The 12,281-nt window shown below is 36.0% G+C and overlaps 1 long non-coding RNA gene across 3 annotated transcripts; it reads left to right on the top strand.

Moving 5' to 3' along the window:
• The first annotated feature begins 713 nt into the window (after positions 1-713).
• LOC126614298 (uncharacterized) lies at positions 714-6,100 on the top strand. 3 transcript variants are annotated; one of them, XR_007620335.1, is made up of 6 exons: positions 714-890; positions 2,199-2,341; positions 3,011-3,055; positions 3,434-3,551; positions 5,313-5,448; positions 5,546-6,100. It is a non-coding gene; the product is annotated as an uncharacterized LOC126614298 (long non-coding RNA). The 3 variants fall into 3 exon arrangements; XR_007620337.1 differs by having other exon boundaries at positions 2,193-2,341; XR_007620336.1 differs by lacking the exons at positions 714-890; positions 2,199-2,341; positions 3,011-3,055; positions 3,434-3,551 and adding an exon at positions 5,006-5,135.
• The last annotated feature ends 6,181 nt before the right edge of the window (positions 6,101-12,281 follow it).

Genomic DNA, 12,281 nt, shown 5'->3' with positions numbered 1-12,281 from the left:
AGAAAGAAGAAGACATTGTAAGAAAGAAGCAAAAACTATGAATAATGATAGAGATTTAGGTGAATAAGGAAGCAGAAACTATGAATAATGATAAAGATCTTGAGAAAATTGGTGTGAGATTTGTGAGGATGGATGGTGGATTATATGGAAGATTTAAAAAGGATTAGGTTGTAGATAATGCCACGTGGCATGCCGTCATTCGTTAAAAATCTGATGGAAATCTATCCTCAAAGATTGTAAACAGATTATGACACGTGGCGCGATGTGATTGGTTAATAATCTTATCGGAAATCCACCACCAATAATTGTATTTTCGGATAATGACACGTGGCGCAACGAGAACGATTAAAAATCTTATCGGAAATCCATCACCAATAATTGTCTTTTTCGGATTATGACACGTGGCGCAACGAGAACGATTAAAAATCTTATCCGAAATTACAAATAAAATTATTTTGTATTATTTTATAACTTTTCGGATTATGACACATGGCGCAACGAAAATGATTAAAAATCTTATTCGAAATTACAAATAAAATTATTTTGTATTATTTTATAAATAAATAAAATACTAATATTTTATTGCCTATTACCAGGGGAAGGGCTCCCAGATGCAAAAAACAGTTATTGTTCATTAATGGCAGTTAATGTTCACTTGATGGATTGAATAGTGAATTGTATGGGAGGGCTCCACGCTGGAACTGCTCTTATCAGCTTTTCCTTATTTTGTTTGACTCCTGCTCTCCCCGTCTCCTCCTCGCCTCACTCTTCTCCTGCACCAAGCAGCTCGATTTAGGGCTTCACCATTTCTCTTCTAATCAAGTTCTCTATTTCTCTCCCTATATTCTGAATCTAGGTCTCCTCTCGGCGCCTCCACCTAAGCCCCTCTGGTAAATTTCCCAACTTTTCCCCCAATTTTTTTTCTCTCTATTTCTGCACTTTCGAAAGGTTTCAGATTTTTGCCTTCTTAAGCTTATGTTTCTGAAAGGACCTTGATTTTGTGTTTAATTCGGGTTGTTGCGTCGTGAATTTTGAATTTTATGTTTAATTTGGGTTTTTACATTGTGAATTTTGAATCTTTAGCCTGATTATGCTGTAATTAATTTTAAGGGAGACTTTGGATGCGGTCCCTAACTATGAATATTCTTTGACTAAAACCTTGTTGATTTTCAATTTTTTATCTAAGTCCCTGAAATTAATGTGATAATTTATTTCTATGTACGTTACTATATTTTTTAAATTAAAAATTGAAATTTATATTTGTTTATATTAATGAGATTTTAAATAAAAAAACATAATTTGTGGGATTAAAAATATTAAAATATAAATATACTATTGTGTGTGTGTGTGTGTGTAAACATGGGTACGTTCATCAAAATTAACCAAAAAATTATTGTATCAAAACATGAGTACATTCTTCAAAATCACAAAAAAAAAAAAAAAAAATATTAGGCTTAATAATATTAGTAAATTTCTTCGATTAAACTTAACATGGATACATTCTCAAATCAAAGAAAAAAGAATGTACCCATATAAGTTTAAAAATGGATTAGAAAAAAATTGAATAGATTTTATATATAAAAAAGTGGTACATTTTACATATAACAAATTGGTATATTTAAGAATGAGTACATTTTAAGATTAAAAATTTGAAAAAAATTACATGAATTGGTACATATAATTAGCATGGGTACATTTAGAAAAAATAAAAATGGGTACAAATACAAATAAAACTTTAAAAAATATGGGCATAAAAAGAAATTAATATATGGGTACAAATTAAAACTAAAAAGAAAATTGGTACAAATTAAAAATGGGTACAAACTAAAAATAAAAATAAAAATATATGATAAAAAATTTAACTATAAATATAAATATACTAATTGTAACATTTTTAACATTAAATGAATATATTTAGAAATAAAAAATATTTTATTATTGAAATAATTAATAATGTTATTAATACCAAGGACCTTGATCAAAAATTGAAAAGGAATAAGGTTTTAATCAATGGAATAGCAAAAGTAAGGATGAGAACCTAATTTCTCCTAATTTTAATTTTGTGGGTTCGAGTAAATTCCTCACCTTTTCTTTTCGTTCTTTAATTTTTGAGTTTGATCTGTTAAATATGTGTGATTACTGGGTTTTTCCGATCTGTTAAGGATTGAGACTTTTGTTCTACCAAATTTGAGTTGCAGCAAAAGGAAGCTAGGAGGTGCAGCAACTGGAAGTCGGATTTCACTCACGTCGCTGCAATTAGATCAAGTTCTGGCTGATTTGATCTGAGCACGCACAGATTGTTTTTCGTGGTTTTTTCCTCCTACCCTCCTAGAAATTTGACGTACGAAAATTTCAAAATTTTTTGTGTTTTTTATTTATTTTCAGTGTTAATTTTTTATATGCGTACGAGTAATCAGGTTGCACGACCAATTAGCTACATAGTATTAGATGAAAAGATTATTAAAATTAATCTCACCAACCATATATATGCAGAAGGAATTCTTTGAATTTAGAAGGTCATCATGTGCAAACTGATGCACTCAGCCAATGTAGGGCTGGCCTTCCTGTGTGCTGGGAAGATTGTCTGGACATAAATGACTAGATTAAAACTAATTCCTAACTGATTTGTCTCAGAAATCCGTTTAGGTGTTAATTAAATCCAAATCCCGGCTGATATGTCTTAGGAATCCTTTTAATTATTCCGTCTGAACTTGATTATTTCCCATAAATTGGACTGATACTCTAAACTCTGTTTGGTGAACATCTAAGGTTTGATATTATCTGGGTTTGGTGTTAGTGGGGATGGCAGTGTCGTGCAAAGTTAGCCGTTCGTGGCTCACCGAAAAACCCCCTGATTGGGCTTTATCATTAGGAACTCATAATGTAGTAGATATTCCTCAATGCATAGGCCCCAATCCTAATGACTTTATATTTGATATTTAATCCTTGGATTAGTGTTAAATTCTATATTTTTTTAGTTTAATTTGTGTTTTCTTTTCTGTTTTTGCAGCTCATCGTCCAAGTATAAATGCTGTTGTGGAGCTACTTAAACAAGGTCCCTTTTCAGTTATTAAAACTCAATGTTACCTGTTTTCATTTCCAGTTCTTAAGTCTTCTATTTGTTTGCTTGCTGCAATTATTCAACTTATGCCGCTATAATATTTGTTTCCTTCTGTTTTGTCATCTATATTAATTACCATTTGGATCATGTGAATGACTACTTTCATGTATATTTCGAATAATGAGCAGTTTATTGCTGTTAATCTTTTGATCATTGTATATGTTGCTAATATACCTTCTCAAACAACTTACATGTAAACATTGATATATAAAACTTATTTATATGTTAATAGTATGGTTTCTTTACTTTTGAGATTGGTTGAACAACAACATTTTCTACTTTCTAGAGTTCATCCTCTTTATTTTAGCCCAGGCCGACTCACTCCATCATGCTCGAAGCTCTTCAACTTTTTCACACAAATTGCTCAAACATTCCTGCTCTCAAACATCTTAGATCCCTCATTCAACCTTCTGGCATCAACGCCCCAAAGGTATATTTCTCTCATTGCTTTCAGAATTCAGTGTGTGTGTATATATCAATGTATTAAAAGCGTGAGGCGTGGGCGAGGTGTCCGAGACGAAGCCCGGCCTAGGCGTGAGGCGAAGCCTCACGGGATTTAATTTTATATACATATACATGTTTTATATATTATACATATAATTGTATAAAAATAATACTATGTAAAATAAACATCTATTCTCAATTTTTCATTCAAATTCATAGTCATTCAAAAGATAATATCATCTAAATTCATCATTCAAAGGTAATATCATCCAAATTCATCATTCAAAAGGTAATTCAAACAAAGAAAACAATGAACATTCGATGCATGCATACAGTTAATGAACCAACAATTTATTAATTAATTTATATACCAACAATTTCCAACAATTTATTAATTAATTTATATACCCCTGTAGTCCCGACTACTTAGGCCTAACAATTTCCAACCTACTAGCACCTTCCACTAAATTTATAGCCTAACCTTCCCCAGAAAACCTTCCCCAGAAAATGCAGAGGCAGATTAATAAATTTATAGCCTAAACAAGGCAGCGCGCAGAGGCAGCACATAGAGGCAGATTAATAACTTTTCTGTCTAACTATTAACCCCTCTATTATAGCAAAACCTTCCCCAGAAAACTAAATCCCTAATTTCAGAATTTCAAAAACCCTAACCCTTGGGATCTTGCTGACGGCGCTGGGGCTGGTGTGACGGCACTGAGGTGATGGCGGTGTGGCGACGATGTTGCTCCAAGCGGCGGCGTGGCGACCAAACAGGTGTTCTGGGCTTCTGGGCTTCTGGGCTTCTGGCGCGCGGGAGAAGGCAGAAGGCAGAGGTAGACAAAGGCGTTCAAATTCGAAGGTATGGTATGAAGACTGAAAATCCTTACCCAAACGGCGTCGTTTTGGGTTTGGATGGTTTTCAAAAAAAAAAAAAAAAACAAAGTCTGACAAGGCGCCTGGATGCCTTGAGGCGCGCCTCCGCCGCCTCGGCGTCTCCGACGAAGCATTTCGCCTACTCCAGCAAAACTGAGGCGTTTGCCTCACCGTCCAGCCTCAAGGGCGCCCTAGGCGCGCCCCGAGGCGAGTTCTTTAAACATTGATATATATGTATGTATGTATGTTTTAGGTTTGGATGGTTTTCAAAAAAAAAAAAAAAAGTCTGACAAGGCGCCTGGATGCCTTGAGGCGCGCCTCCGCTGCCTCGGCATCTCCGGCGAAGCATTTCACCTACTCCAGCAAAACTGAGGCGTTTGCCTCATTGCCCACCCTCAAGGGCGCCCTAGGCGCGCCCCGAGGCGAGTTCTTTAAAACATTGGTATGTATGTATGTATGTATGTATGCGAAGACATTCACATATGGTAAAACTAAAGGGACGGTAGAATGCTTGAATAATGGAATAGAGTCGAGATTATGGTGAGAAAGGACAGTAAATAGCTATCACTATGTAATAGCTATCACTAACTTTTGTTTTTACTGTCTTATTGTATTTCCCATGTTGAGAGATATAACTAAAAGGACAGTAAAATGCTCGAATAATGAAACAGAGTTGAGATTATGCCCGAGGTATCTGGTAATCTTTCTACTTTACCAAAGCCAAATTGCAGTTTGTTTTGGAACAAAGAAAGATGCTCTGTTAATCTAGGGATATGGCACCTCTTTGGTTTTTGGATAGGATTTGGTGCATTATTGAATAAGAGCTTTTTTTCTTTAAAATTATCGAATCAGTGCTTATGTATGCTGTCTGCAGATGTTACAGTAACAACTACAAATACAAGTTGAGAGAAAGATCATATTCCTTTTGTGGTGCAGCTGGAGTTTGTTATCGTAAGTGGTGCTTTTAGTTGTATGGCCATATGAAGCTGCAGATGCAAATATTTCTTAAGGTAGTCTTCTTCATTATGAATAGATTCATACATGCATACTTATTCACGCTTGCATACAAACTTTGGGGTTGCTAAGATTTTCCTTTGGGTTTCATAGGTACATGATGATCCTTCTAACGCTCCAGTTTGATGGTCCAACTCAATGGGTGAGTAATGCCGTTTACAAAAACCAGTGTTATAAAAAACTCGCCTCGGGGCATGCCTAAGCGGCCTTGGAGGCGGGACGGCAACAATTTTGCCTCTGTTTTCTGGGAGTGGGCAGAAACTCACCTAGACTTCGTCAGAGTGCGCCTGAGGCGTTTGACTGGGCATTCCTAGTACCCTTCAGCAACCCAAATCTTGCTTGAAATTTGAAGTTTTCTGGAAACCTGGTTTTGTTTCTGGGTTGCAGCGGTGTCTTCACAAAGAAGACGATTGCCCGAAGAAGAAGAACGATTGTTTTTTTTATTTTTTTATGAAGTCTTGGCCCTAAACGATACCGTTTTGGCCAAGCCTTTTAATGTTTTGGGTAAAATACTGTTTACTACCCTCATGTTTCGTGGTTTTCAACATTTAGTACATCAAGTTTTTTTCGTCTCAGAGTCATACCTAAAGTGTAAATTTTGGGACAGTCTCATACATTCGTTAGTCAAACTGTTAAGTTTTTCGTTAACTGTGACGTGGCGCACTGACTGGGCGCCACGTGTCATCCACGTTTTTTTCTTTTTTTCTTTTCTTTTCTTTTCTTCTTCCTTCTCCTTCTTCTTCTTCCTCCGACTGCAACTTTCTTTTTTTTCTTTTTTTTTCCTTTTTTTTTTTGCTTCTTCCTTCTCCTTCTTCCTTCCTCCTTCCTTCCCTTTCTTCCCCTTCTTCCTTCTCATTCTCCTTCTTCTTCCTCCGAAATCTGGAGCAGTTTGTTTTTTTTTTCTTCTTTCTTCTTCTTCCTCCTTCTTCCTTCCCCTTCTTCCTTCTTTTTCCTTCTCCTTCTTCTTCTTCTTCTTCTTCCTCCGAAATCTGGGGAAGTTTGTTTTTTTTTTTTTCTTTTTTTCTTCTTCTTCCTCCTTCTTCCTTCTTCTTCTTCTTCTTCTTCTTCCTCCTACTGCAATTTTTTCTTCCTCCTTCTCCTTCTTCCTTCCCCTTCTTCCTCCTTCTTCTTCTTCTTCCTCAAAAAAAAAAAAAAAAAAAAAAAAAACTTTCATCTTCCCCCAAATTCGGAGGAAGAAGAAGAAGAACAAAGAAGGGGAAGGAAGAAGGAGAAGAAGGGGAAGGAAGAAGGAGGAAGAAAAAAAAAACTGAATCTGGGCAGATTCAGAGGAAGAAGAAGAAGAAAGAAGAAAAAAGAATGAAAAAACTGAATCTGGGTAGATTCGAAGGAAGAAGAAGAAGAAACAAAAAACAAAAAAAAAAAAAAGCTTCCCCAGATTCGGGAAGAAGAAGGAGAATGAGAAGGAAGAAGAAGGGGAAGAAAGGGAAGAAAGGGAAGGAAGGAGGAAGGAGGAAGGAAGGAAGAAGGAGAAGGAGGAAGAAAAAAAAAAAAAAAAAAAGTTGCAGTCGGAGGAAGAAGAAGAAGAAGAAGAAGAAAGAAGAAAAGAAAAAAAAAAAACGTCGATGACACGTGGCGCCCAGTCAGTGCGCCACGTCATAGTTAACGAAAAACTTAACAGTTTGACTAACGGATGTATGAGACTGTCCCAAAATTTACACTTTAGGTATGACTCTGAGACGAAAAAAACTTGATGTACTAAATGTTGAAAACCACGAAACATGAGGGTAGTAAACAGTCTTTTACCCTAATGTTTTTAATGACTTGGCCCAAAACGATGTCGTTTTGGCCAAGTTTTTTTTTTTTTGTTTTTTTTTTAATATAGGAACATTTGGTCCGTATATATCTAGGGGTGTGTTATCCACACACCTTTTTTTACTTCTTACACATCTCTTGTTAATTTTTGTCCGTTGATCTTCTTCAATTCATCTGATCCGACGGTCGAAAATCGAAAAGGTGTGGGAGAAGTAAAAAGGGGTGTGTGGATATCACACCCCTATATCTACAACAAGCAATCCAATCACAGGAGGTCTCCTCCTCCTCCCCCACCCAATACCCAGTGCACGATTCTCTGTAATTCATCCAATCCCTCACTTTAAATTCTCAATCCCAATCCTATATTTCAATTTTACTCCAATCTCATACCACAATTTGTTTCAAAATTTTCCACTCCACCAAGTTTTTTAGTATTCTAATTTTAATTGGTCCCTGACTCCCTGGTAGTTTGGCGACTTGTTTGATTGTTGAAGTTGATTAATTTGTTTTACAAGTATTGTATTATATATATATATATATATAAAATTATAATTTTAGGAGACGGAGCTATCCATGAAACACCTCGTCTACGTCCTCACCTTGTAATACATTAACAAAAACCAACAATGACATTAAATTCCTGACCACCACACCACACCGCCTTATCGCCGCCATCACTCTTATGGCCGACGAAGCTTCCTTTCTCTCTCTCCCCCACCCTCTTCTTCTTTAAACTGGCACTAAATCTTTATTGATTCAGCACGTCAAAAGCAATGTTCTGTCAAGCTTGGAATCTGGGATGCAAGGAGGATTTCTAATTGATCGATATAGTTGAAATCTGAAACAACACGATGACAACGACAAAGGTTGAGATCAGAAACGATGCGGCGACGATAAATGCCAACATTTGAAACGAGGCAAAGAGAAATTGGATACGAATGAGAAGGAAGATTTAGATAAAAAGAGAGAAAATAAACTTAGACGGTGGTGAGCAATTGCGACCGACTTGCATGGCGGGGAAATTAGGGTAAATTGTAGTGGGGCTTGGGTTGTTGGTTTTTTTTTTTTTTTTTATGTTTTGTTTAATTTTCAAATTTTTAATTAATTACTAGCATATGGACACACACAAAGTGTGAGAAAAAATTTTATTTTTGTTTTTGAAATAAGGAGAAAGGAAGAGAGTGATAGAGAATGTAGGAGTGTGAAGTTTTTTTTTTTTAATTAGAGATGTTAGGATTACATGTAGGTGAGGTTTTGGAAAAAAAAAAAAGCAAAATTTGGTTGTATGAAATTACATTTATGCCCCATATTTCTTATTCATGTTCTGTTTTAATTAGAGGGTTAAACTGGTAATTTCATAGGATTTTGGTTTACAATAAGTGTTTTATTAATTAGTAGATATATGAGAAGTGTTTTTTTTTTTTTCAAGAAGAAGAGTACGATATTTGATTAATTGAAAAGAAAAAAGAAAAAAAGCATTACAAATACATATTATGAAGAACTTTGTCCCAAAAGAATCCTTACAAATTAGGTATAAAAATATTACAATAAAGCATCATTAATGCAAAGCAATTAGTAGACTTCAAGCCCTGGTCCGAGCTTATCGGGAACCACAAGGTTAAACCTCGTGTTACACGGAGATCATTTGAGAACAAAAATCTCAAATCATAGATGGGAACAAGGAGTACGATACCCTTGGTCTAATCGCATTACCTAATTACCGCCATGATCCCGTAACACCAAGTGAAGTAGATCTATCAAATCAAACAGCTACACCATTTAACATATATCCAAAAGAGGTAGCACACTCTATAAATCATCACATTCCCGAGGGAAGAGCTAAGTCTACTAAAGCCTTTTGGTGCCAAAGGTGTAAAGGAGGTGTGCATCTCAGCCAAAAGAAAAGGGAAGGCTTCAAATCATAAGTCCATAAGAAGAAGGGAGGCTTTAAATCAAATCATAACTCCATCTCAATTGACCCTCCTACGGCTCTCCATTCATTTCGCATTAATGGTAGTGCCCTAAGTAAGCACGAAATCACTTGCTAGTTAACTTTGAGAGAGGCATTAAACCACAAGTTCTTAAGCTATGTTTCAAGACATAAAGTCAAGAGACACTAGGCAAATACCAAACACTCGTGCTCTTCATCAAGCTCATGGAGAACCAATAAGCACAACAAACACGTGTTGATTCATCCCTAACAAAGTTGATGAACACTCACCACAAGAAACTCCTCGTGGTCCCGTTTCGTTCAAGATCAAGCATCAATAGCCCTTAAATAGACATTTACGTAGAAGGACTTCAAAACACACATTCTACACGTAACAAGCACATGTACACGCTATGCCTTGAAGCGGGAGCATTTGTAGACATGTAAATTTCAGTGAAATAAATATTCATCAACACATTAAAATTTCGATGTGCCAAGTGACATACCCCGACCTAGAATGTCCACCTGGACTCCGAATCGAGTGTGATGGCCAACACCATGAGGTGAAAATGTGAATAAATTTAAACCTAAAAGTGCCTAAATGTAAGAGTACACTAGTGAGGGGGAATGAACCCATTCCGCACATGATATTAGAGCATAAGTAAAGTACAGTAGGGTAGAATAAGAATTATATCATCGAAAATAACCTTCAATACCAAGATTTGCCAAGAATCCTTGTCGACATAGAAGTTCTGCCACTAAAACCTAGAGGGGCCAAAAACAAGGGTGAGTGGACCTAAAAATAAAGTTTTGTAAAAACTGTTTCGGAAACATGATAACCTCTCGCCGTAAAACAAGTACAGTTCCAAAATATACATATTACATGTAGTATGAAAATACTTACCGTAGCCTACACAATCCTAAGAATCCAATACGTCATAATAAATCATATATAAACATCTAACATCTGGTCATCACATAATCCCACATAAACAACATATCATATCAAGTGCTCATCGACATATGCTGACACACGAGTTCATGCAGAGATATTCTAACATGAATAGGACTAGGTGTAATAATGATTTACGCTCTAGTACTACAATCACGTGAAGACTGGCGCTATACGCATCACATACAAGTCCTAATTGCCAATAGCAATCTAGGATAGGCACCTACAATAGATCCAAAATGAACGTACGATGCGATGTGAACATACACATGAAAGACTGGCCCTGGCTCAGGTGAGTACTAACACCAGTGTAGCACACGATGAGTAGATAATATAGATAAATTCATACAGTGGTAAATCTATAATTCGCGTGACCATACTACTATTCACAACCATAAATATAATTAAGGAATTGATAATAATATGCATACATGTGCTTGCAAGTACTTGCAATGTCACATCCTTTCGAGCTAAGAAAACTGGAGTCTTCGATAGTAATTGCACCAATTCGAGGACTGGCCGTGGTCGGAGTTGGTCGAAAAATGACTTGAAGCCGCCGAATATCCACCGGAATCTGGGGAACTTTTCCTCCTAGTCGATCTTCATTGAAAAAATTGAGGAATCGCCAGGAAAAATCAAGAATTGTGGTAGCGACCACTGTGCATTTTGAACCATCAACCTAGTGTCTTGAGCACTTTAGGGGAAGTGATGGTGGTCTGGATGGTTTGCTGGAGGAAGAGTGGCGAGGTGGTGGTTGTTGGGCTTGGTCTCGACATTCATCTAAGACTATGTAAGGGCTAACGGAAAAAGAAAGACGAGAAGGAGAAGAGATGAGGGAGATAGAGAGTCCAAGTGGTGGAGAATGATGCCACGTGGCAAGAGATGAGAGGGGGGTTTGAGTGTGGGTCCCACCAAAACAAAAATAATAAAATAATAAGAAAATATCTAGTATACTGAAGTTACTAAAATGCCGTTCAACTTCGTAAGTCCATAAAATCTCCATCGTAGGTCCAAATTCAAATCCGCTTGTGCCCACTCGTTCGTACCGTTGAGTACTTCGAGAATACTGGTAAAATAGTAGCTCGTACACATCACCAAAAGATGGTCAATGAAAGTCAACGATCTCGCCACTAGGGGCATTTTCCTCAATTCACTCTTTCAAAATTATTAAAATCGTAAAATTTGAGACGAGTTGTTACACCAAGGCTTACGAGGCATGCCTCATGTGTCTCACCAATCGTACATATGACATGTGACTCATCAAAACAAGACGAGTTATCAAGGGTGACACGCTCGACAGTTGGCGGAAAGTAATTAAGGAATTATCTTTATTATTCTTTAATTAATTTGAATTTAAATCAAAGTAATTGATTTAAAATGCCAAATTAATGATGAATTGTTATTGATTTTATTTGATTAAATTAAAGATTATTTGATGAAGTCAAATTACAAACCAAGTCTTAGATCAAGTCTTGATTCCTTAATACAAAATTTATTTTGCACTCGTGTACTTGAGTTATTTGTAACAAGAAATTCGGTTAACAAGGGATTTTATATAGGAAAACTAATGAAAATGGCTTGAAAACTTTGAGTTTTAATGATAAGGACAAAATAAATAGTATCAGGTTTGACTTTTTAGTGTAAAAATATGATTTTTCATTAAAATGAATAGTACCGTAGACTTTTCGTTAAAACTCCTATTTTATTTCGTAGTGTTGATTCCTGGGGGAATAACATATATAGTTTCGGTGCATATGCACCGAAGGAAGGAAACAAACAAGGAAACGGTGGTCATGTCAGGAAAGTTCCAGCAAAATCCAACTAATAAAAAACTGCGTTGATTGTGATAGTTTTTAACTTTATTATTATATATATAACATATATGTTGCTCAAATAATTAGCAATGACCTATTCAAATTACTACACCGGGAGTAGCTTTCTATCATCAATTACATGTATATTTCGTCGAAAACCATCATTTATATGTGAGTTGTATATGCCAACAGCTAGAAAAAAATGATATATATATGTAGTCCCTCATATCCAACTTATTAGTTTTGTTGAAAAGTAGTAGTTTCTTGCCTATCATAAGCATTAGTTAATTAATATTGTTGACTTGCAAGTTATAGCGCATTAAGGGTGCGTTTGGTACGCAGACGGGACGGGACGGAACG

This window comes from Malus sylvestris, chromosome 3, assembly GCF_916048215.2.
Source record: "Malus sylvestris chromosome 3, drMalSylv7.2, whole genome shotgun sequence".
Classification (NCBI taxonomy): Eukaryota; Viridiplantae; Streptophyta; class Magnoliopsida; order Rosales; family Rosaceae; genus Malus; species Malus sylvestris.
Note: the sequence above shows the minus strand (reverse complement) of the source record. Positions and strands in the feature narration are given on the sequence as shown.